Raw genomic sequence first — 26,362 nt, 5'->3', positions numbered from 1 at the left:
CTTGGTTTTAGGATGAGATGCTTTGAGTCTAGTTTTCAGAGTTGTTGAGCCCCCACAGCCCCAGTTAAAGGCAATGGGAGCTGTGTTACTCAGCAGCTCTGAAAAAAATCAGACCTTAGGTGTTTCAACTAGGGCATCCAAAAAATCAAGGATCAACAAATGAGAGGTTACTTCTGAAAATGTTGGCTTAAAAAATCAGACCTTAGGTGTTTCAACTAGGGCATCCAAAAAATCAAGGATCAACAAATGAGAGGTTACTTCTGAAAATGTTGGCTTAATTCTGTTTGTTACAGTTTTTCCCATCTGTAAAATAGAGTTGTGACGCATGGCTAGAAAGGGTTAAACATCCTGCAAAATAAATAAACCATAGAAGACATATGGGGAAGATAATGTTTGTGTTTTTGTGTATTTACATATGTATGAGTAGGGTCCACAATGTAATCAACAGTCCCTGTCTATCCTGTATTCTGATAATTCAGAGGTCAAAAGAAGATCCTGTCATTTAAATGAATTGTAAACATGGGATATCTCAGTATTCATCTCTCTTTGAAATGTACTGTGAATGGTGGAGGAACAAGCAAAGGGCCATATGTTAATGGACCTCCTTCAAAGTCATCCTAATTACAAAAGACTTGGCATGACAAAATGATTATAAATGTACACTTGTAATAAACCTGATGTTATTGCTAATGATTGTAACTTTTGTTGTGGATACGAAGAACCGTAAAAATGCACATGGTTTTTCTGGAAAACCCTTGAACAAGTTGGGAGTGATACATAAGAACTCATTATGTTGTAAAAGCCTTCACGGTTATACTGTCTCATTACATGACAACACACTTTGTGTTAAAGCCTAATAAGGTTGAGGCGTCACAGCTAATGCATAGACATATTTCTAAAACTTTCCACAGCAGAAAAACCACTACAAGCTGGAACTGCTGTGCACAAAGGGAAACTGAGGTACTCTGGCATTCAGCCCTGAAGGCTGTGCGGTTATGTATGTGCTCTCTGAAGAACATTAATGGCTATGTTAAATCAACACATGCACCAAACCCTGGAATCACTAAAGCAGTGGTTCTCAAACCTTTTTACTGGTGACCCCTTTCACACAGCAAGCCTCTGAATGCGACCCCCCCTTATAAACTAAGAACACCTTTTAATATACTTAACACCATTATAAATGCTGGAGGCAAAGCAGGGTTGGGGTGGAGGCTGAAGGCTCATGACCCCCCATGTAATTACCTCGCGACATCCTGAGGGGTCCCTACCCCTAGTTTGAGAACCCCTGCACTAAAGTGTTTCACAAAGTATGGACTAAATTTTTGGCTGGGGCCAAAGCATGCATCAATAATTTGGCCTTACAAAGAATTCAATATAAACACAGCTCATATCAACGTTGGAAGGTCATTAAGATGTATCCAGGAGCTCTAATTTTGCCCTTCCACACCAGTCTCACGTTGGGGGTGTGACACTAGAAAGGGTTAAACATCCTGCAAAATAAATAACCCACAGAAGACATGTGAGGAGATGATGTTTGTGGTTTTGTGTATTTACGTATGTATGAGTAGGGTCCACAATGTAATCAACAGTCCCTGTCTATCCTGTATTCTGATAATTCAGAGGTCAAAAGAAAATCCTGTCATTTAAATGAATTGTAAACACGGGATATCTGAGTATTCATCTCTCTTTGAAATGTACTGTGAATGGTGGAGGAACAAGCAAATGGCTTTATGTTAATTCATATAGCTAAATACCGGTGATGGACCTCCTCATTACCTTTTGTTCCCTGAGGAATTCCAACTTGTCAAAAGACATGAAATTGTAAAAAAGATCCTTGGGTCCTGATTCTGTCATCTCAGATCTGCTTAGGCTTCTTCAAGGTAAGTTTGAGTCGCAAGACTGAGGTCCCAGTTATGCTGGTACGCCCTGAATATGAGATTTGGACATTGGACTATGACCTATGAACTGAATTCTAAAGGAACTCTTTGCAACCACAAAGCTCACCATCTCTGCTATGAATCTGCACCTAATGAATTGAACTCATGTTTGTATGTATACTGATCTTTTAACCATACTCTCTCTCTCTCTCTCTTTTGTTTTTTAATAAATTTGAGTTTAGTTAATATGAATTGGCTGTAGCGTGTATTTGGGTAAGAGCTGGAATATTCAATAACCTGGGAGGTAACGTGTCCGATCCTTTGGGATTGTTAGAACCTTTTCTTTTATATGATGAAATAAGATTTACAGAATTTTTCATCATATTTTACGTGAGTACCTGGATGGAGGCCTGAGGCTGGATCATTTTAAGGGAACTGTGTTGTTTGGACTTCTGAGTAACCAGTGATGTAATAAAGAAGCTGTTTTTTGCTGGCTTGGTAAATCTAGGTATTGAAATATCCACCAGCTTTATGGGGATTGTCTGCCCCATTCTTTGCAGTTCACCCTAATTGAGTGACCATAGCTGACTCCACTAGGACCCTGGTCACAGGGGTTAATAACATTTACTTAATACAGAGGGGGACTGAGAGACTTTATTCATATTTGTGAAGTACTTTGATATCCTAAGAAGAATATTGTTATAAGAGGGCAAAGTATTAGAAATAATGCTGCCTAAAACTTTATAGAGATAAATTTACATTTATGCAATGCCTTTCATCCCAACACATGCCACAAACTGGATTAATGCAATTCTATTGAAATGCAGCTCTCTGGGTTGGAGGGCAGCAGCCAAGCAGCACACTACAGAACAAAGGATGGGAAATGTTTGGCAAAGGATGACAGAGCAAATTCCTGACTCCTGCAAAGAGGAGTTAGCATCTACCCACTGGAGTTCTTTGATCACTAACAGGGAAGTCTATACTATGGTGATTAAGCGTCCGGCCTTTTTTTCCCTTTCAGTTTTAAGATAAAAATGCCAGATAGAGCAGGATTTTCCATCCAGTTGTATAACTGAGTAGGGTAAGAACCAAAAGTCCTAAGACTGGAAACAGCAACATTTGGTTTGTAGACTGTGAAAATAATCCCCCAGCCACTCCATAGTCAGAGATGTAGAGGTTCTTCTCTCTGTAAGGAGGTGGTCAGTGGAAGTTTCTGTAGGCATCGAGCACAGGTGACCATGCCCTCTCTCACCTCTATTAAAGATCTCTACCAGGAGACCACAAGGTGGAGTTGGAAGCCTGCCTCCTATTTGATTTAATGAGCCTAACAGGTGAGAGTTCAAAGGATGCCTCTTCCCACCTGAAATAGTAGTTCAGCACTATGCCAATGAGCCATAGGATAATTCTTCCTCCACCCCCGCCTTTTTTTCCCCTCAAGAACCCAGTGTGACATCCAGGCACCTCCTTATTCACCACTATCATATATAGGCAGTCCTTGGACTTACGACACAATTGGTTCCTGAAAATTGCATTGTAAGTTGAAACGTCTTAACTCAGAACCACAATCCACTCCACTGCAGGACCAAGCATCGTAAAGTCGAAACTAATGTCTTAAGTTGAATCAGGGTGTCAATTCAGAAACATCATAAGTGACGTTTGTCAAAAATTGAACGTCAAAGTCGAGGACTGCCTGTAAGTAGGATATGTTTTGCCCAAACTATGCCTTGTGAGGTATCATTCTAAAAGTCTTGATCTGCTAGACATTAATATCACATTGGATTGTATGTGCTATTGTCGTATGTGAAATTATGAAGTTTGGCTATGTATGTGTTACTGAAACATGTTGTGAGGTTGTAAACACCCACAAGCAGCCTTTCAGATACAACAGTAAAAAGACCAAACAATGTTAATGGCTTATTGAGGAAATGCACACAAGCACAAGGATCACCCCAGGAACTGTGTACAATAGAAACCTCTCAGAGATAGCACTACACAATGGGAACTGTTTAACCCAGGTCACAGCGAAAGAGCTTTCCAGCAAGTGGGAAGAAGATATAAAAAGGGGGACAATAGCATCATGATGGTACCTCAACACACCTGTAAACACTTGAGGAACAAAGACTGAACTGTGGGAAGTGATGTTCCCAGGCTAAAGGGATTTCTAGCCTGTCTATGAAAACCTGGAAAACCCAAGCTGCAAAGCAAAGGCAGCTTGTGCCTTAAGAATCTGCCAGCCTGTTTATCACTCAGGGTGAGAATTTGCTAATTCATATCCTACCATCTAGTATGTTAAGCTCAGTTTGCGGTTTTGTTTATTTACTAGGTAATCTGTTTGCTATCACTTATAATCACTTAATCTATTATTTTGTAGTTAATAAACTTATTTTATGTTTTAAACCAAACCAGTGTGCGTTTGACTAAGGTGTCTGGAGAAAATCTCAGCTTGGTTACAAGTGTGCATGGTCTTCACATTGAGGGAGAGGTGGACCAGGTATTAAACCCATATACTGGCCAGATTTGACCAGGGCGGGATGGTACTGCTCTGGAGTCCTAGGCTGGTGGTTAGAGCCAGCATGTAACTGCAGTTGGGTGTCCCCCTACCTGTGTGAATGCTGGTGAAAGTGCAAGCTTGGAGGGCTTTGCAGCTTGTCGCAGCATGTCACAGCAGCACAGTGTGAGAAGGAGCACAGGCTGGTGGGTCAGAGGGCTCAGTGGTACCCCCAGTTCCAGGGGGAACCCCAGGGGCAACCCGTTACACCCACCACCTACACTACTCCTACAGAAATGTCCAAATTCTGGATTCAGTGCACAGCCTGTGTAACCACAGCTGAGCATTAGCAAGGTCCAAACATCTTGGAGCGTTTCCCCTCAGCTACCTGGCTATGGAAGCGGATGCTACCACAGCCAGAACAAGGCTATAGGCATTCTCCCACATTTGAGGGGAGGGGGCTTGGCTAGTGGACTTATATGTTTGTAGATCCTCAGTAGCTGTCCCAAAACTGCCTCCATACTGCACGCCCACATGAAGTTGTGCCCCTGTCTCTCCCCACCACTTCAGCCATAAGAGAGTCTGTTACCACTGGAAGGTGGCATTAGAGGGATGGGATTTGCCTCAGAATGCCTTTTTGGTGACCCAGCACAGTGAAACTGACTCAACATCACTCTGTTGCTGTCATCTTCACCACTAGGTTAACAACTGAGTATGATCAGCAGCTAGACAAGGGTCTACTGTTGGGATGAGGGGAAAGACACATGGAAAAACATGGAATATGCACACTCTCGTGGCAAATAGTAACAGACCAGATTTCATGTACAATATGCTCAGCTCATTTTCATTTCTGCAGGCCTTTCAAAACTTTGCTAGTACGTTTTCTTTCTGCTAATACAATTGTTTACTATTTGGATGGTCCTGGGCAGGTAGAGCCCAGGGAACAGTCACCCCTAAACTTAAGGTATGGCTACACTACAAACCTAACTTGACCTACGTTATGTGAACTTACCAGCCATCGCAATAATTACTGCAGTGGTGCATGTCCATACTACTCTCCTTGGGTCGGTGATGCACATCCTCACCAGGAGCACTTCCACTGACCTCAGAGGGATAGTGTGGGCAGCTGAGAGCTGCTCTCTCAGCTCCACTGGCCATTGCCTGCCAGGAACCTGGCTGCCCCACAGGCTCCCAACAGATCACCTCTGCTCCCCGTTCCCTGCCGAGAGCAGGCAGAAGCCACCCAGGGCTACTCTTCCCCCACCCACTGGAAGCCAGGCAGCCTTGTCAATTTCATGCATCAGGGAGCCCTGAAATTGACAAGACTGGGAGGCCGCCCAGGCTTCAGCACCCAGCCGGGAGCAGGGTCCGAAGCCATCCAGCTCTCCAGGGAAGAAGGGGTTTTCTTGTCAATTTCATGGGTCCTGCCGTGAAATCGATAAGACAGATGTAATGGATGCATGGTGTGACCTTAACTATACCGACATAAGCCTTATGCCTCTCCTGGAGGTGGAGTTAATATGTCAGTGTAGTAGGGTATGTCTACACTACGAAATTAGTTCGAATTTATAGAAGCCGGTTTTATTGAAATCGGTTGTATACAGCCGATTGTGTATGTCCACACAATAAAATGCTCTAGGTGCTCTAGTCGGCAGACCGCGTCCACAGTACGAGGCTAGCGTCGACTTCCGGAGCATTGCACTATGGGTAGCTATCCCACAGCTATCCCACAGTTCCCGCAGTCTCCGCCGCCCCTTGGAATTCTGGGTTGAGATCCCAATGCCCGGATGATGCAAAACAGTGTCGCGGGCGGTTCTGGGTACATGTCGTCAGGCCCCTCCCTCCCCCGTCACAGTAACGGCAGACAATAGATTCGCGCCTTTTTACCTGGGTTACCTGGGTTACCTGTGCAGACAACATGGAGCCCGCTCAGCACAGCTGAGCTCACCGTCACCATATGTCCTCTTGGTGCCGGCAGACGTGGGACTGCATTGCTACGCAGCAGCAGCTGCTAACTGCCTTTTGGCGGTAGACGGTGCAGTAGACTGGTAGCCTTCATCGGCGATCTGGGTGCTGGCAGCCGTGGGGCTTGCCTTTTGGCAGTAAATGGTGTATTATGACTGTTAGCCGGCCTATTACAAGTCGGGTCATCGCACGTTAGCAGAGTCTTCCCTGAGCAGCAGCTCGTACAATAGGCCTGAAGACCATCGTCATACACCGCCCCGTATTTGCTGCCAAGCACCCAGAAAGATGCCGAGGGCTATCAGTCACGCTGCACCGTCGTCTTAAGATGTAAAAAAATAGATTTGCTCTGTATTCATTTGCTTCCCCCTCCCTCCGTCAAATCAACGGCCTGCTAAACCCAGGGTTTTCAGTTTAATCTTTGGGGGGGACCAGTCTGTGACAGTTGTTTGTGTCTCTCCCTGATGCACAGCCACCGTTCTTTATTTTAATTCCCTGTGCCTGTACGCCATGTCGTCACTCGGCCCCCCTCCCTCCTTCCCCTAGGCCGTCAGATACTACGTTTGCGCCACAGCTCGAGCCGAGAAGCGGTTCGCGCCTTTTCTTTGAATTCTGGGTTGAGATCCCAATGCCCGGATGATGCAAAACAGTGTCGCGGGCGGTTCTGGGTACATGTCGTCAGGCCCCTCCCCCCTCGTCACAGCAACGGCAGACAATAGATTCGCGCCTTTTTACCTGGGTTACCTGGGTTACCTGTGCAGACAACATACCACGGCAAGCATGGAGCCCGCTCAGCTCAGCTGAGCTCACCGTCACCATATGTCCTCTGGGTGCCGGCAGACGTGGGACTGCATTGCTACACAGCAGCAGCTGCTAACTGCCTTTTGGCGGTAGACGGTGTAGCATGAGTGATAGCTGTGGGGCTGGCAGCCGTAGGGCTGCATTGCACCAGCCCCTTCCAGGCGATGGTATATTATGACTGGTACCCGTCATCGTCATACTGGTATGGCTGTCAATCATGGCCACCTGGGCAGACATGCCACTGTTTTGATGATGACGGTTACCAATCATAATATACTATTTTCTGCCAATTGCCCAATATTGTCTGCTAAGCACCCAGAAGAGGCCGAGGGCGATGGTGGGTGCTGGCGGACGTGGGGCTGGCAGACGTGGGGCTGCATTGCTACACAGCAGCAGCCCCTTGCCTTTTGGCAGATGATGGTATATTATGATTGGTACCCATCGTCATCATACTGGTATGGCTGTCACTCATGCTGCAGCGTCGGCTGCCACCTTAAGATGTAAAAAATAGATTTGTTCTGTGTTCATTTGCTTCCCCTTCCTCCGTGAAATCAATGGCCTGCTAAGCCCAGGGTTTCCAGTTTAATCTTTGGGGGGACCATTCTGTGTGACAGTTGTTTGTGTTTCTCCCTGTTCCTGTACCTGTACGCCATGTCGTCACTCGGCCCTCCCTCCCTCCCTCCCTCCCGCCCTCCTTCTCCTGGTCCATCAGATACTACTTTCGCGCCTTTTTTCTGACCAGGCGCCATAGCTAGCACTGGGATCATGGAGCCCGCTCAGATCACCGCGGCAATTATGAGCACTATGAACACTACGCGCATTGTCCTGGAGTATATGCAGAGCCAGAACATGCCAAGGCGAAACCCGGACCAGGCGAGGAGGCGATTGCAGCGCGGCGACGAGAGTGATGAGGAAATTGACATGGACAGAGACCTCTCACAAGGCACAGGCCCCAGCAATGTGGAAATCATGGTGTCACTGGGGCAGGTTGATACCGTGGAACGCCGATTCTGGGCCCGGGAAACAAGCACAGACTGGTGGGATCGCATCGTGCTGCAGGTATGGGACGATTCCCAGTGGCTGCGAAACTTTCGCATGCGTAAGGCCACTTTCATGGAACTTTGTGACTTGCTTTCCCCTGCCCTGAAACGCCAGGATACCAAGATGAGAGCAGCCCTCACAGTTGAGAAGCGAGTGGCGATAGCCCTGTGGAAGCTTGCAACGCCAGACAGCTACCGGTCAGTCGGGAATCAATTTGGAGTGGGCAAATCTACGGTGGGGGCTGCTGTGATCCAATTTGCCAGGGCAATGAAAGACCTGGTGATAGCAAGGGTAGTGACTCTGGGCAACGTGCAGTCAATAGTGGATGGTTTTGCTGAAATGGGATTCCCAAACTGTGGCGGGGCCATAGACGGAACCCATATCCCTATCTTGTCACCGGAGCACCAAGCCACCGACTACGTAAACCGCAAGGGGTACTTTTCAATGCTGCTGCAAGCCCTGGTGGATCACAAGGGACGTTTCACCAACATCAACGTGGGATGGCCAGGAAAGGTACATGATGCTCGCGTCTTCAGGAACTCTGCTCTGTTTCGAAAGCTGGAGGAAGGGACTTTCTTCTCGGACCAGAAAGTGACCATTGGCGATGTTGAAATGCCTATCGTGATCCTTGGGGACCCAGCCTACCCCTTAATGCCATGGCTCATGAAGCCGTACACAGGCAGCCTGGACAGGAGTCAGGACCTGTTCAACTACAGGCTGAGCAAGTGCCGAATGGTGGTGGAATGTGCATTTGGACGTTTAAAAGCGCGCTGGCGCAGCTTACTGACTCGCTCAGACCTCAGCGAAAAGAATATCCCCATTGTTATTGCTGCTTGCTGTGCGCTCCACAATATCTGTGAGAGTAAGGGGGAGACCTTTATGGCGGGGTGGGAGGTTGAGGCAACTCGCCTGGCCGCTGATTACGCGCAGCCAGACACCAGGGCGGTTAGAGGAGCACAGCAGGGCGCGGTGCACATCAGAGAAGCTTTGAAAACGAGTTTTGTGACTGGCCAGGCTACTGTGTGAAACTTCTGTTTGTTTCTCCTTGATGAACCCTCCAACCCCCCCCCCCCACCCGGTTCACTCTACTTCCCTGTAAACCAACCACCCCACCCCACCCTCCCCTCCCGCTTGCAGAGGCAATAAAGTCATTGTTTTTTCACATTCATGCATTCTTTATTAGTTCCTTACAGAGGTAGGGGGATAATTGCCAAGGTAGCCTGGGATGGGTGGGGGAGGAGGGATGGAAAAGGACACACTGCATTTTAAAACTTTAACTCTTATTGAAGGCCAGCCTTCTGATGCTTTGGCGATCATCTGGGGTGGAGTGACTGGGTGGACGGAGGCCCCCCCACCGTGTTCTGGGGCGTCTTGGTGAGGAGGCTATGGAACTTGGGGAGGAGGGCTGTTGGTTACACAGGGGCTGTAGCGGCGGTCTCTGCTCCTGCTGCCTTTCCTGCAACTCAACCATACGCTCGAGCATATCACTTTGATGCTCCAGCAGACGGAGCATTGCCTCTTGTCGTCTGTCTGCAAGCTGACGCCACCTATCGTCTTCAGCCCGCCACTTGCTCTGTTCTTCCCGCGATTCAGCCCGCCACCTCTCCTCTCGTTCATATTGGGCTTTTCTCATCTCCGACATTGACTGCCTCCACGCATTCTGCTGTGCTCTATCAGCCTGGGCGGACATCTGCAGCTCCGTGAACATCTCGTCCCTCGTCTTACGTTTTCTCTTTCTAATGTTCACGAGCCTCTGCGAAGGAGAAACATTTGCAGCTGGTGGAGGAGAAGGGAGAGGTGGTTAAAAAAGACACATTTTAGGGAACAATGGGTACACTCTTTCATTACAAGGTCGCATATTTCGGCTTGCAGGCAGCCATCGTAGGCCACAGTGTTTTGGCTTTTTTAACCTTCTTAACATGCGGGAAAGGTTGCAAACAGCAGCGCATTTCCCATATCAAGGATGAATTGGGTTGTCCATTTAAAATGGGGTTTCAATGTAAAAGGAGGGGGCTGCGGTTTCCCGGTTAACATGCGGCACAAACACAAGTAAACCACCCCCCCACACACACACACGATTCTCTGGGATGATCACTTCACCCCTCCCCCCCACCGCGTGGTTAACAGCGGGGAACATTTCTGGTCAGAAGAGCAGGAACGGGCGCCTCTGAATGTCCCCCTTAATAAAATCACCCCATTTCAACCAGGAGAGCTTTCTGGAGATGTCCCTGGAGGATTTCCGCTCCATCCCCATACACGTTAACAGACTTGCTTGCTTTTTTTTTGTAATGTTTACAAATATTTACAAAGTTACACTCACCAGAGGTCTCCTGTGTGCCCTGAGGGTCTTGGGTGAGTTCGGGGGTTACTGGTTCCAGGTCCAGGGTCACAAACATATCCTGGCTGTTGGGGAAACCGGTTTCTCCGCTTCCTTGCTGCTGTGAGCTACCTACAGTACCTCCATCGTCATCTTCCTCGTTCCCCGAACCGTCTTCCCTGTGTGTTTCTCCAGTGAGAGAGTCATAGCACACGGTTGGGGTAGTGGTGGCTGCACCCCCTAGGATCGCATGCAGCTCCGCGTAGTAGCGGCAAGTTTGCGGCTCTGCCCCAGACCTTCCGTTTGCTTCTCTGGCTTTGTGGTAGGCTTGCCGTAGCTCCTTAATTTTCACGCGGCACTGCTGTGTGTCCCTGTTATGGCCTCGGTCCTTCATGGCCTTGGAGATCTTTTCTAATACTTTTCCATTTCTTTTACTGCTACGGAGTTCAGCTATCACTGCTTCATCTCCCCATATGGCGAGCAGATCTCGTACCTCCCGTTCGGTCCATGCTGGAGCTCTTTTGCGATCCTGGGAGGACTCCATGACGGTTACCTGTGCTGATGAGCTCTGCGTGGTCACCTGTGCTCTCCACGCTGGGCAAACAGGAAATGAAATTCAAACCTTCGCGGGTCTTTTCCTGTCTACCTGGTCAGTGCATCTGAGTTGAGAGCGCTGTCCAGAGCGGTCACAATGAAGCACTGTGGGATAGCTCCCGGAGGCCAATAACATCGAATTCCGTCCACACTACCCCAATTCCGACCCGCAAAGGCCGGTTTTATCACTAATCCCCTCGTCGGAGGTGGTGTAAAGAAACCGGTTTAAAGGGCCCTTTAAGTCGAAAGAAAGGGCCTCGTTGTGTGGACGTGTCCAGGCTTAATTCGGTTTAACGCTGCTAAAGTCGACCTAAACCCGTAGTGTAGACCAGGCCGTAGAGAACTTACATAGATGGGAGGAAGGTGACATAATTAGGCTGACGTAAGCTGCCTTAAGTATAGACCAGCCCTCAGTAAGGCAGAGAACTTCCAGCCACGGTTCTAGAATTACTGTGCATTTAGTAGTCTGGAGAGTGTAAGTAACACAGATGCTCAACCACCATGTACCAAGCCTAGGAACTGGCTGCTAACACACTTATCTCTGTCAGTTTCTGGAAGAAGCAGTCATAGTCTGATCTAGCTTCAATGACCTTCTGCTCTCCTCTGACTATTCTTCTTAAATTTTAGTTTAATAGTAGCACTAGTGACCTTCCTGCAGCAGGATGTTGGAGGAGATAGGTAGGGCTGGATATGGCAATAGGTGGCTGAGGTTTCTGTTGAAAGATGACAATAGGCAATACATTTCCAGGCAACAGCAGATTGGCTTCGTTTAAGTCAGTGTGTAGAACACAACCAGAATCCCTTAGAGAGGGAATTTATGAATTAAAAGAAAAAGACCAATGTGCATTTATGGGGCCTGGTTAGAACATCACATGTAGTGAAAAATCCCATTTGTGTCCAGAATATAAACAGTTGTGCTGGTTGCACTCCTTATTGTCATTATTTATTATATGATAAGTCTCTTTGTGTTCAGCACACAAGAAACTGCAACAACAGTAATCACGGCCGCAATGAGTTGATAAACTAGAAGGTCGACAGAAGACACACAGGGAAACAATTTGGAAGTTCCATATATTTTTAAAAATCTCAGGTTTTGTGAGAATCATGGAAGAAGGGATTTAAGAGGGATTTCAATGAGGAAAGGTTTGTCGCTCCAAGACTGAGGGTATGTCTGCACTACGAGAGTAGTTCGATTGTACTTAAATCGAATATGTGGAATCGATATTACAAAGTCGAATGTGGGGCAAGCATCGACATTGGAAGCGGTGCACTGTGGGCAGCTATCCCACAGTTCCCGCAATCCCCGCTGCCCATTGAAATTCTGGGTCGAGCCCCCAATGCCTGCTGGGGAAAAAAATGTGTCGAGGGTGGTTTTGGGTAACTGTCGTCATCCAACCGTCACTCCCGCCCTCCCTCCCTGAAAGCGCCGGCGGGCAATCAGTTCGCGCACTTTTCTGGTGAGTGACAGCGCGGACACCACAGCACTGTGAGCATGGAGCCCGCTGCGACCATCGCTGCAGTTATGGCCGTTGTCAACACCTCGCACCTTATCATTCACCTTTTCCAGAGGCAGATGCTGAAAAATCGGGTGAGGAGGCTACGGCAACGCGGTGAGGACATGAAGTCTGAGAGTAGCACAGACCTCTCACAAAGCACGGGACCCTGCGCTGTGAACATCATGGTGGCAACGGGTCATGTTGATGCTGTGGAACGGCGATTCTGGGCCTGGGAAACAAGCATGGACTGGTGGGACCGCATAGTTCTGCAGGTCTGGGATGAATCTCAATGGCTGCGAAACTTTCGGATGTGAAAGGGAACTTTCCTGGAACTTTGTGAGTTGCTGTCCCCTGCCCTGAAGCAAAAGGACACCCGGATGCGAGCAGCCCTGACTGTCCTGAAACGAGTGGTCATAGCCCTCTGGAAGTTTGCAACGCCAGACAGCTACCGGTCAGTCGCGAATCACTTTGGCATCGGCAAATCTACCGTGGGGGTTGCTGTGATGCAAGTAGCCAACGCAATCGTTGAGCTACTGCTGTCAAAGGTAGTGACCCTTGGAAACGTCCAGGTCATCATAGATGGCTTTGCCGCGATGGGATTCCCAAACTGCATTGGGGCTATAGATGGAACTCACATCCCTATCCTGGGACCGGACCACCAGGCCAGCCAGTACATTAACCGAAAGGGCTACTTTTCCAGGGTGCTGCAAGCACTGGTGGACCATAGGGGACGTTTTACAAACATCAACATCAGATGGCCGGGCAAGGTTCATGACACTCGTGTTTTCAGGAACTCTGGTCTGTTTAGACGGCTGCAGGAAGGTATTTACTTCCCGGACCAGAAAATAACTGTTGGGGATGTGGAGATGCCTATAGTGATCCTCGGGGACCTAGCCTACCCGCTAATGTCCTGGCTCATGAAGCCCTATACAGGCGCCCTGGACACTGAAAAAGAACTCTTCAACTAGCGTCTGAGCAAGTGCAGAATGGTGGTGGAGTGTGCTTTTGGCCGTCTCAAGGGGAGATGGAAAAGCTTACTGACTCGCTCTGATCTCAGTGAAACCAATATCCCCATTGTTACTGCAGCTTGCTGTGTGCTCCACAATCTCTGTGAGAGCAAGGGGGAGACCTTTATGGCGGGGTGGGAGGTTGAGGTGAATGGCCTGGCTGCTGATTACGCCCAGTCAGACAGCCGTGCAATTAGAAGAGGCCAGCGGGACGCGCTGTGCATCTGGGAGGCTTTGAAAGCTAGGTTCCTCAGTGAGCAGGGTAACCTGTGACTATTAAGTTTGTTTAAAGAGAAGCTGAACCTGCCCCCGTTTCTTTACCCCCTTACTGTTGACTATCCTCTCCAGCTACATACCCCGTTCACCCCGTCCCCCCGCCTTCCAACACATGTTTAAAAATAAAATAAATGGAACTTTGTTAATGAACACCGTTTTCTTTATTATGGATTTCGCAGTAAAGTGTTGAAACTGGGACGCAGACTGTGGTGGGGAGCGGGCGTAGTGATGGAAAGAACGCTTCTAAACTCAAGGAATGACAGGCTCCTGCTCCTAGAGCGGTCCGCAGTGGTGGACTGGTTGTTTCAACGGAGCCTGCCACCCCTCCTTTTCGGGACTCTGTGTGTGGGGGCTATGTGACTTTGTGGCCGGGGAGGACGGTTACAGATCCCCTGCTGCGTGGCTCTGTGATCCAGGATAAGGACCGCTGCACAAGATCTCTAACCGCCCTCCCCCACCACAAAGTCACATGCCTCCCTCCCCGCCCCCCTCCCCCCCAGAACATGAAAACCACCTCCCAGACTGACCAGGGTGCCTAGTGACTGCAATGTGTGTGTGACCTTCTGCTGAACCTGCCCCCGTGTGTCTGTACCCTGGTAAAGGTGACTGTCCTCTCCAATTACCAACCCCCTTCCCCACCTTCAAACACACTCTCCCCTAAAAGAACATGATGGAAACAGTAATTAACAGAAACCGTATCTTTTATTAGCAACTACACTGTTAGGAGATGAAACTGGGATGGGGGCTTGGGTGAGGCGGGAAGGAAAGGACTTATCAAATTTTTGGGAATGACAGCCTTCTGCTACTTGAGCAGTCTGCAGGGGTGGAGTGACAGTTTTCACGGCCCCTGCCGCCCCTCCTTCTTGGGACTTTGGGTGAGGGGGGTATGGGAGTTTGTGGCAGGGGAGGGCTGTTAGAGATAGACTGCAGCGGGGCTCTGTCCTCCTGCCTCCGGTCCTGCAGAACATCCACAAGGTGCCGGAGCGTGTCCGTTTGCTCCCTCATTAGTCCAAGCAGTGTTTGAGTCGCCTGCTGGTCTTCCTGCCACCACCTCTCCTCCCGTTCACTGTGTGCTCGCTGGTATTGCGACATGTTCTCCCTCCACTGGGTCTGCTGGGCCGCATCAGCTCGGGAGCAGCCCATAAGTTCTGAAAACATGTCGTCCCGTGTCCTTTTCTTTCTCCGCCTAATCTGCGCCAGCCTCTGGGAGGGGGATGCCAGGGTAGGTTGGGAGACAGTCGCAGCTGTGGGATGGGGAAAAGGGAGTGAATTCCTCACAAAGATAATTTTTTGTGAACAATGAACATAGTCTTTCTCTGTGAACAAGACCATGCACAGCACCTATCACATGCGCACTCAGGACAAGGTCGAATTTTCGGCCTTCGCATTCAGTGCCTGGGGTATTGCAGTGGAGATCAGACAAGCGGGGCAGGACAGCAGAATTCGGGTAGCAGGCTGACATGGTAAGCCGTAGACTTTTGGCTGCTTAAAACTTAAATTATAGCAGTGCCCGCCTTTCACGTTCAAAGCAATGCTCCTATCGTTGGCCAGTTCCTGCTGAACTCTGCTCCTGTCCCACCCCCTCGCGGCTGTCCCCGGGAAAGATCCCTCTATGCTGCCCCTCTCCTGCCTCCACTGTGTGGCTGTAAGCCGCCGGTGACAGTTCTGTAAAGGAACAGGCAAGCTGTCCCAATAGTAACATTTCCCTAATTCTAAGCAGGTTACCATGAGCGACATCACTCTGCTGAGGATTTCTGAGACCGAGAAAGAACGCATGCTGCGTGAAAGCCAGCAAAAACCAGGGCCGTATGCCGCCATGCTCTGCAAGGCAATGCTCCCAGAGTACTTGATGATAGCCTGGTGCGGAAAAGTTTCCTACCATGAAGGACACAATAAGGCCGCTCTCCCCAAGAACCTCATGCAAAGGCTTTCCAATTACCTCCAGGAGAGCTTCGTGGAGATGTCCCATGAGGATTTCAGCTCTATCCCCGGACATATAGACCTTATTTTCCAGTAGCTGCACTGGCAAGGACTAAAAAGTAGAGCGCCTAGGGCAAACTAATCATGATAAACTGGACATTGTTAGATTCTTTTGCAGTAGTTGCATTGCCAAGGACTAAAACGTTCAGCGCCTAGGGCAAACAAATCATGAAAAACCCATTGTTAATATTCCTGTTCTGTTCAAAATAAATGTTTACATGTTTTAAAACACTTACCGACTGATCCTTCCCCTGATTCAGGGTCCGGGTTAACGCCTGGGGACGGTTGGTAGGGGATCTCTGTGAGGGTGATGAAGAGATCCTGGCTGTCTGGGAAAAATCAGCGTTTTAAGCACTGTCGACTGCCTCGTCCTCCTCATCACCTTCCTCATCTTCCCCGTCCGCTAACATCTCCGAGGAAGCGGCCGTCGACAATATCCCATCCTCAGAGTCCACGGTCATTGGTGGGGTAGTGGTGGCGGCCGCACCTAAAATGGAATGCAGTGCCTCTTAGAAACGGCATGTCTGGGGCTGGGATCCGGAGCGTCCGTTTGACTCTTTGCTCTTCTGGTACGCTTGTCTCAGCTCCTTGATTTTCACACGGCACTGCGTTGCATCCCAGCTGTATCCTCTCTCTGTCATGGCTTTTGAGATCTTCTCATAGATCTTTGCATTCCGTCTTTTCGATCGCAGCTCTGAAAGCACAGACTCAGCGCCCCACACAGCGATCAGATCCAAGACTTCCGATCAGTCCATGCTGGGGCCATCTTTCTATTCTGAGATTGCACGGTCACTTCTGCTGGAGAACTCTGCATCGTTGCCAGGGCTGCTGAGCTCGCCAGGATGTCCAAACAGGAAATGAGATTCAAACTGCCCAGACAGGAAAAGGAATTCAAATTTTCCCGGGGCTTTTCCTGTGTGGCTGGTCAGAGCATCCGAGCTCGGTCTGCTGTCCAGAGCGTCAACAGAGTGGTGCACTGTGGGATAGCTCCCGGAGCTATTAGCGTCGATTTCCATCCACACCTACCCTAATTCGACATGGACATGGTCGAATTTAGCACTACTCCCCTCATTGGGGAGGAGTACAGAAATCTAATTTAAGAGACCTCTATGTCGAACTAAATAGCTTCGTTGTGTGGACGGGTGCAGGGTTAATTCGATTTAACGCTGCTAAATTCGACATAACCTCCTAGTGTAGACCAGGCCTGAGAAAATATTTGATGTATAAGGAGCAGCATAGAAAACAAATCAAGACAGGTGTCTCCACGCAACTTTAACTCTGCCCCGTAGGAATGCCAAATGAAACTGGGACCCCAGTACCTTACTCATCCCTAAAAATATCTGCCATTTTATCTGAGCCTATCCTAACTCCAAATCAGGAATCCTATTCATACACAGTAAGATGCTCTGGGCACCACCACTGATCTAAAGCATACTTGTTTCTGGTTGGAAGAGAGCACACTAAACAAACACTTAGGAAGGAGTAATGTATTAGGACCTCCCTAAGGGACACCTCAGGCAGACATCAAAGATGTCAAAGTCAAGGTTGTATGGTTGTGTTTTGTGAGAAATGTCACCTTAACTCTACATTTCCTGGATCTCTGATATTTATTGTGTTTTTTTCTTTTTATCATAGAAAGGTAGGGTTGGAAGGGACCTTAAGAGATCATCTAGTCCATCCCCTTGTGCTGAGGAAGGACCAAGTTAACCTAGGCTGTCCCTGGCAGACGTTTGTTCAACCTATCTTTAAAAATCTCCAGTGATGTAGATTCCACAACCTCCCTTGGAAACCTAGTAAAGACCTTAACTATCCCTAGAGTTAAAACGATTTTCCTAATGTCTAACCTAAATCTCCCTTACTGCAGATTAAGCCCATTCATTCTTGTCCTACCTTCCATAGACATGGAGAACAATTGATTACCATCTTCTTTATAACAACCCTTATTATTTAAAGATTTAGCAGGTCACCCCTTAATCTTCTTTTCTCAAGACTAAACAAGACCAGTTGTTTTTTTTTAACTTTTCCCCATAGGTCACTGTAATAAGCTATACCTCTCTAGCATCTTCCTTGGGGAGAGGGTGGATACTGCTACTGCATCAGATTCTTGTTCAGAACCCTCCAGCGGTGTTGTTCAGGAGGACTGGCCCCTTACTGGGGGAGCGAAAGTAGTTCAAACAGTCTGTACACTTCCGTAGCCCATGAAAGTCAGTCCTAAGCCTTCAGGAAACCAAAGAGAAAAATAGAGAAGGCAAAAGTACCAATCCTTCTTTCTGGAAGGGCCTCGGCAGCCAAGGCTCTCAAGCCATTTCCCCAGTCAGCAACCCATAAGAATGGCCCTAATGGGTCACACCAAGGGTCCATCTAGCCAAGTATCCTGTCTTTTGACAGTGGTCAGTGCCAGATGTGTCAGAAGGAATGAACAGAACAGGACAATTATTGAGTGATTCGTCCCCTTTCATTCAGTCCCAGTATCTGGCAGTCAGAGGCTTAGGGACACCCAGAGCTTGGGGTTGTCGCCCTAACCATTGTGACTAATAGCAATCAATGGAACTATCCTCCATGAACTTATCTAATTCTTTTTTGAACCCAGCTACACTTTTAGCCTTCACAACATCCCCTGGCAACACATTCCACAGGCTGACTGTGTGTTGTCTGAAGTACTTCCTTTTCTTTGTTTTAAACTTGCTTCCTATTAATTTAAATCGGTGACCCCTGCTTTTGTGTTATGTGAAGGGGTAAATAACACTTGCTTATTCACTTACTCAACACCAGTCGCGATTTTATAGAGCTCTATCATATCCCATTAGTCATCTCTTTTCCATCTGGAAAAGTCCCAGTCTTCTTAATCTCTCCTCCTATGGAAGCTGTTTCATACCCCTAATAGTTATTATTGCCCTCCTCTGTACTTTTTCCAATTCTAAAATCTCATTTTTAAGATAGGGTGACTGGAACTGAATGGTGGAACTGAATGGTAGCCAAAGGGTGGGCATACCACAGTTGTATAAAGTGACATATGACATTTTCAGTCTTATTATATATTTCCTAATGGTTCCTAACATTGTTAGCTTTTTTTGACTGCCACTGCACATTGAGCAGATGTTTTCAGAGAACTATCCACAATGACTCCAAAAGCCTTTTCTTGAGTAATAACAGCTAATTTAGACCCCATCATTTTGTATGTATAGTTGGGATTATGTTTTCCAATGTGCATTACGTTGCATTTATCAACACTGAATTTCATCTGCCATTTTTTTGCCCACCCAGTTTATTGAGATCCCTCTGTAACTCTTCAGTGTGCTTTGGACTTAACTATTGCAAATTTTGCCACATCATTGTTCACTCCCTTTTCCAGATCATTTATGAACATGTTGAACAGCACAAGTCCCAGTACAGATCAGTGGGGGGCCCTGCTAGTTACTTCCCTCCATTGCGAAAACTGAACATTTATTCCTATCCCTTGTTTCCTTTCTTTTAACCAGTTACTGAGAGGACCTTCCCTCTTATCCCATGACTGCTTACTTTGCCTAAGAGCCTTTGGTTTGGGACCTTGCAAAAGGCTTTCTGAAAGTCTAAGTATACTATATCCACTGGATCACCCTTGTCCACATGCTTACTGACACCCCCAAAGAATTATACTAGATTGGTGCGGCTGATTTCCCTTTACAAAAAGCCATGTTGACTCTTCCAACGTACCGTGTTCATCTCATGTCTGGTAATTTTGTTCTTTACTATAGTTTCAACCAATTTGCCTGGCACTGAAGTTAGCCTTCATATCAATATTCTCATTTAACACCTGGCACTCAACTTCACCCACCTTAGTATTTAGACTTCTAGCATTTGTATACAAGCACTTGTAAAATTTGTTAGTATTTAGTTTCCTGCCTTCACATGATGTAATTAAATGGGACTCTTGTGTTCGATTGTTTTTCTTCAGTTCCTTTCTGTACTTTATCAACTTCTATCCTCTCCTCTTTTCTCAGTCAGATATAGAGAATCCCCTTTATAAATCCTCCCCTAAGGGATGTCTCTGTCCTTACCTTGTGCTCCTCCATACCTGTCAGCTTTCCCCCAGCCCTTAGTTTAAAAACTCCTCTATGATCTTTTTAATTTTACTTGCCAGCAATCTGGTTCCATTTTGGTTTAAGTGGAGCCTATCCTTCCTGTATAGGATTCTCCTTTCTCAAAAGGTTCCCAATTCCTAAATCCCTCCACTAAACAACATCATCTTATCCACACCTTAAGACAGCAGCTCTGCCTGTCTAATTGGCCCTGAGCATGGAACTGGAAACATTTCAGAGAATGTAACCACGGACGTCCTGGACTTTAATCTCTTCCCTAGCAGTCTAAATATGGCCTCTAGGACCTCTCTCCTACCTTTCCCTGTGCCACTGGTACCTACATGTACCATGACCACTGACTTCTCCCCAGCACTTCACATAAGTCTATCCTGGATGTCTCAACCTGGTAAGCAATTTACCATGCAGTTCTCTTGGTCATCACAAACCCAACTATCTATATTTCTAATAATCAAATCCCCCATTACTATTAGCTGTCTCTGCCTAATAACTGCAGTTCCCTCCCCCAAAGAGGTATTCTCAGTGCGCAAGGATACCATGACATCATCTGGAAGGAGGGTCCCAACTATGGGATCATTTTCTTCCACTCCATCTGGATGTTCATATTCCCTGAGACATTCATCCTCCTCAACAGCACAGAGGCTGCAGACTGCAGTTGGGACCACTCTACTGTCTCTCTGAAAGCCTCATCTATGTACCTCTCTGTCTCCCTTAGCCCTTTCAGTTCAACAACTCTGATCTCAAGAGCCTGTACAATGTCTCCGAGGGCCATGAGTTTCTTGCACCGAATGCACACATACACCAACAGCCCACAAGGCAGGTAATATCATATGCTCAGTAGCGTAGCTAGCGGGGTTCAGGGGAAGCAGCCGCTTCCCCAGACCACATTTCCCAAAAGTGGCGCCTGCGGAACGGGGCCGCGGGCGGGCTCCCGGCGGCTGGCGGAATGGGGCCACGGGCTGGCTCCTGCCTCCCGGCGGAACGGGGCCACGGGCTCCCGGCACTCCAGCCGCTGCAGTGGGCTCCCGGCGCTCCGGCCGGGACTCCAGCCTGAGAACGTGGCCGGGGGTCTCGGTGCCCCAGACAGCGCTCCGGATGGGGAAGCGGGGTTGCCCTGAGCATGCGCTGCTCCGTCTTTTGGCGACATTTGGGCGCCTTTTTTCTCCGCCGCTCCTCCTCGGCTGCAACCCTGGCTACACCACTGCACATGCTGCATTCAGTGCAATAGGATAGATAGCCCCCTCTCTGTTGCAGGACTTCTGCCTGCATTATTTTTCCTCAGACAGGGTTTCGTTTGTTCGTTCTTTGTTTTTTAAGGGGAGTTATTGGCCTAAGTTTAAAGTATGTTGTTAGGTGTATCTGGCTCTCACACTCCTTTCTAAAACTCCCTTGCAAAACTCCGCGGGGTCACAAGCTCCTCTAGTCACTCAGGAGCTGACTCTTTAAACTCATTCTCCCTGAGTTAGCCCCGCCTAGGGTGACCAGATGTCCCGTTTTTAAAGGGATAGTCCCGTATTTAAGCCCTCCTGCAGGTGTCCTGACTTTTTCTTAAAAATGAGCAAATTGTCCCCTATTTTCTGTCTCCGCCCCCTCAGTACTGGCAGGTCCTTCTGGTGGCCGGATCCCTGCTTGCCAGCCACCCGCCCACCAGCGGTGGGGGCAGGAGGGGTCCAGTGGCCAATGATGGGGGTGGGTGTGCAAGGCTGGTGGCGAAGTGAAGATGCCGCACGTGGGGCCGGCCTCTCCCCCTGCTGGCCCATCAGCGCAGTCCCCGCTGCCTGGCAGCTCTTAGCCAACCCCCGTCCCATTTCCGGCCGGCACTGGCTGCGCGCTGTGAGCTGCGGTGGCTAGTGTGTCCAGCAGGTGCCAGGCAGCGGCCGGTTACATGTCGCCTATGCTGCCCACCCATCGGCCCTTTACGTGCTCCTCCCCTCACTGTCCTCTCCTGGCTTTGTCCCTTCACCCCACCCCAGTCATATTTTCTAAACCTTTTATCATTGTTGTTGCTCCTCTGGACTCCCTCCAATTTGTCCACATCTTTCTTAAAGTGTGGCACCCAAAACTAGACACAATATTCCAGCAGAGGCCTCACCAGTGTTGTGTAGAGTAGAACAATCATCTCCTATGTCTTAGGTCCATTCTGGTTAACACACTCCAGAATTATATTTGTCTTTTTTGCAAGTTCATCATATTGTTGGCTCATATTCAATTTGTGATCACTGTTATCCAAGTCATTAATGAAAATATTGACTTGTACCAGACCCAGCATAAACCCATTGATAACTACTTTTTACATACAGCTTTTGTACACCTTAGAGTAATTACATCTAGACCACATTTCCCTGGCTAGCTAATGAGAATGTCATGTGGGACTGTGTCAAAAGCCCTACGAAAAATCAAGATATCTCACATCTATGACTTTTCCCCTGTTCACTAGGCCAGTAACCCTGTGCTAATCCTAAACCCTAATGCTAATCTTTTAAGGAAGATACAAGGGGACCTTAACTCTACATTTCCTGGTTTTCCAATGTCGGCGTTTTGGAAATTAAACTCTCACATTCTGGAATGGTACAAGGAGCACAAGGCACTGCAAATTTACATTAACAAAGATTTTTTCATGGCAATGAGTGTTAAAAGTTAACAAGGCTAATATTAAGCGCCGCCCCGTATTGCATTACAGTAGTCCTCAGAGGCCTTAGACATCAGGGCCCCTACTCCAAAGAGCAACAGAGGGTCCTGTGGCACCTTTAAGACTAACAGAAGTAGTGGGAGCATAAGCTTTCATGGGTAAGAACCTCACTTCTTCAGATGCAAGTAATGGAAATTTCCAGAGGCAGGTATAAATCAGTATGGGGATAACGAGGTTAGTTCAATCAGGGAGGGTGAGGTGCTCTGCTAGCAGCTGAGGTGTGAACACCAAGGGAGGAGAAACTTCATCATCTGGACCCATGGGAAGGAGACCCTGGAAGAATTGCACCATGATTTCAACAGCTTCCACCCCACCATCAACCTCAGCCTGGACCAATCTACACAGGAGGTCCACTTCCTAGACACCACAGTACAAATAAGCGATGGCCACATTAACACCACCCTATACTGAAAACCCACCGACCGCTACGCCTATCTTCATACCTCCAGCTTCCACCCCGGACACACCACACGATCCATTGTCTACAGCCAAGCGCTGAGGTACAACCGCATCTGCTCCAACCCCTCAGACAGAGACCAACACCTACAAGATCTTCACCAAGCATTCTCAAAACTACGATACCCACACAAGGAAACAGAGAAACAAATCAACAGAGCCAGACGTGTACCCAGAAGCCCCCTGCTACAAGACAGGCCCAAAAAAGAAACCAACAGAACTCCACTGGCCATCACTTACAGTCCTCAGCTTAAACCTCTCCAATGCATCATCAGTGATCTACAACCCATCCTGGACAACGATCCCTCACTTTCACAGACCTTGGGAGGCAGGCCAGTCCTCACCCACAGACAACCCGCCAACCTTAAGCATATTCTCGCCAGCAACCACGCACCGCACCATAACAACTCTAACTCAGGAACCAACCCATGCAACAAACCTCGATGCCAACTCTGCCCACATATCTACACCAGCAACACCATCGCAGGACCTAACCAGATCAGCTACATCATCACCGGCTCATTCACCTGCACGTCCACCAATGTTATATATGCCATCATGTGCCAGCAATGCCCCTCTGCTATGTACATTGGCCAAACTGGACAGTCACTACGCAAGAGGATAAATGGACACAAGTCAGATATCAGGAATGGCAATATACAAAAACCTGTAGGAGAACACTTCAACCTCCCAGGCCACACAATAGCAGATGTAAAGGTAGCCATCTTACAGCAAAAAAACTTCAGGACCAGACTCCAAAGAGAAACTGCTGAACTCCAGTTCATTTGCAAATTTGACACCATCAGATCAGGATTAAATAAAGACTGGGAATGGCTATCCAACTACAGAAGCAGTTTCTCCTTCTTTGGTGTTTACACCTCAACTGCTAGCAGAGCACCTCACCCTCCCTGATTGAACTAACCTCGTTATCTCCATACTGATTTATACCTGCCTCTGGAAATTTCCATTACTTGCATCTGAAGAAGTGAGGTTCTTACCCACGAAAGCTTATGCTCCCAATACTTCTGTTAGTCTTAAAGGTGCCACAGGACCCTCTGTTGCTTTTTACAGATTCAGACTAACACAGCTACCCCTCTGATACTCTACTCCAAAGAGGTTACAGTCTTAGGCCCCAATCCTGAAAACACTTAAGCACATATGTAATTTTACCATTTAACTAGTGAGTCTATGACACTACACAGGAATAAAGTTATGTACTTTCTTAAGTGTTTGCTGGATCAGGGTGCAATTAATGTGTTAGTTAATGCTATGGTTGAATTCAGTGGGACTCCCTGAAGACTCAAGGATCAACCTAGACTCACCCAACCACAGGCCAATGCTAGTAAAGTGCTTTGAATATGCTGAACATTCAAATAATAATTATTAAACAAATCTCCCTACTATTTTGATAATAGTAGAATAATTTTAAAGGGTACAGTTACTTGTCATTGTTTATGTTGTTGCTTTACTTTTTGCATTTCTCCTGAGACAAGGAAATATCAATGAAGGCTGTTTTTCTTTTGTTTATCGTTGATTTCCTTTTCCCATTGCTGCAATATACGAGTTGTCCTTATACATATATTGCAGTGGCTTGCTTATTTGTCTCCATGGGAATTATTTCTTTAATTCATAGAAACACTTATACCAGTGATATTCAGACTATGGCTCACGAGCCACAAATGGCTCTTTAATGTGTCTCCTGCCGCTCTTTACAGAACATGATATTAAAACACTATGTGATTTAATTATTAACCAATCAGGATGCTTTTATTATGTTATTAACCAATTATGTTATCAACTTGCACTAAGTTATTAACTCATCTACTGTGAGAATAATTTTATATATAAAGATTTCCCTTGTATTTAAATATGAATAATACTACAGTAAATGAAACAATGAAGTCACACTACTGTGGCTCTTTTGGGTAATGTTGATAGCTAATTTGGCTCCTGAACTACTGAGGTTTGAGTATCACTGATTTATACTATTCTTGGGTTTTGCAGGGAATTAGTTTTCACAGAGTCTAAACTCTGGGCCAAATTTGAGTTGACAGCATCCTATAAATACACACCCCTTCTCTTTTCTGAAGTGAGACTGACAGCCCACCCACTTCCACTTTGCTTAACACACCCCAAACTCCTGATGAGACAGACAGGCAAAGCCACCGCCATTCACAGCTGGGGCTGAGCCCTGTACACAAACACGCACCTGGGGCCCCCAGCCCCACACGACTCCAAACCAGGTGCCCAGATCGATGTACCTCTCCGTTTCCACGCTCAGAGCGACGCAAACAGGCTTTACGGGGAAACCGCAGCGCCCAGCTGTCTCGGGGCCCCACGCGTGCGGCTGGGGCCGCTGCTGCAGAGCGCTCGCCAGTTACCGCAGCCGCTCGGGCGAGTGAGCGCGGGCGCTTCGGTGCCGGCTCCGGGGGCTTGTACGTGCTTCGCTCGTGTAACGGCGGCCGGGGGGGGGCATTGCCGCGGGCGGGGCCGGTATTACCGGCGTCCCGCCCCCCTTCCTGCCCTTGGCCCCGTTGTTTCGCTCGCGGGAAGGGCTGGCGGCTGGTCGCGCCTAGGAGCCGGGCCACGGGGCGGTGACCCCGCTACCGCCCCCGCCTCAGAGCCCCGGGGGTGGGCGCGCGCCGGGCCCTTCCTCACCTGCCTCCGCCGCAGCGTCGGTACCAACCCGCATCCCTTGCCGCCGACCATAGAGATGACGGCAGAGCGGCCGCCTCCCACCACAGAGACCCCGGCGGAGGGATAGAGCGACCCCTCCCCCCAACCGCCCCGGGTGACGCCCCGCGGCCCTGCGCTCCCTTCCCCCACCCTTGCCTCGTGGGGCTGGAACCCCCGTTCCGCGCGCGCCCGCCTCTCCCTCAGGCCCCTCAAAGGCACAAGCTGTCAAGGCCCCTGTCCCACCCACCCCGCAGCGGCCTCGTGGCAGGGTTGCTGCTGGGGTACCTGCGATGCGGGGCTGCGCTCCCCAGGGGCCACCATTAGGGAGATGGTAATGGAGCTGGCTGGGAGGCCTCGTCTTCCTTGGCCTCGTCTTGGTGCCCCCTAAAGCATGTCATTATGAAATAAACTGCCTCCAAGTTACCACCACTGCTGCCAATTCAAGCAAAAAATAGTTTATTAAAATGATCATCATTTTCTGATCATAGCTAATTAAGGCTCCAATCTTGCGAAGATGTATACATGTGTTTAACTTTACTCATGTGAGTAGTCCCATTGGGTGGCCCATGGTAGCACTGGGGCTTACATTTCCACACCTCAGAGGAATCCATTATGTTCTGCAATTT

The 26,362-nt window shown here is 48.3% G+C and overlaps 1 protein-coding gene across 4 annotated transcripts in view; it reads right to left on the bottom strand.

The window, feature by feature from the left end:
* B4GALT4 (beta-1,4-galactosyltransferase 4) overlaps positions 1-26,040 on the bottom strand; it is a 72,190-nt gene extending 46,150 nt beyond the window's left edge. Inside the window, exon 1 of one of the 4 annotated variants that reach the window (XM_054043512.1) lies at positions 26,022-26,040. The gene's annotated coding sequence lies outside the window, so the exon portion shown is untranslated. Of the gene's footprint in view, positions 1-17,890; positions 18,101-25,321; positions 25,416-25,718; positions 25,791-26,021 lie in introns of those variants that run through there. The other 3 variants (XM_054043492.1, XM_054043502.1, XM_054043482.1) reach the window with 3 other exon arrangements.
* Positions 26,041-26,362: the final 322 nt, after the last annotated feature.

Source organism: Malaclemys terrapin, chromosome 1 (genome assembly GCF_027887155.1).
Source record: "Malaclemys terrapin pileata isolate rMalTer1 chromosome 1, rMalTer1.hap1, whole genome shotgun sequence".
Lineage (NCBI taxonomy): Eukaryota > Metazoa > Chordata > Testudines > Emydidae > Malaclemys > Malaclemys terrapin.
This window is presented reverse-complemented; position numbering and strand designations above follow the sequence as displayed.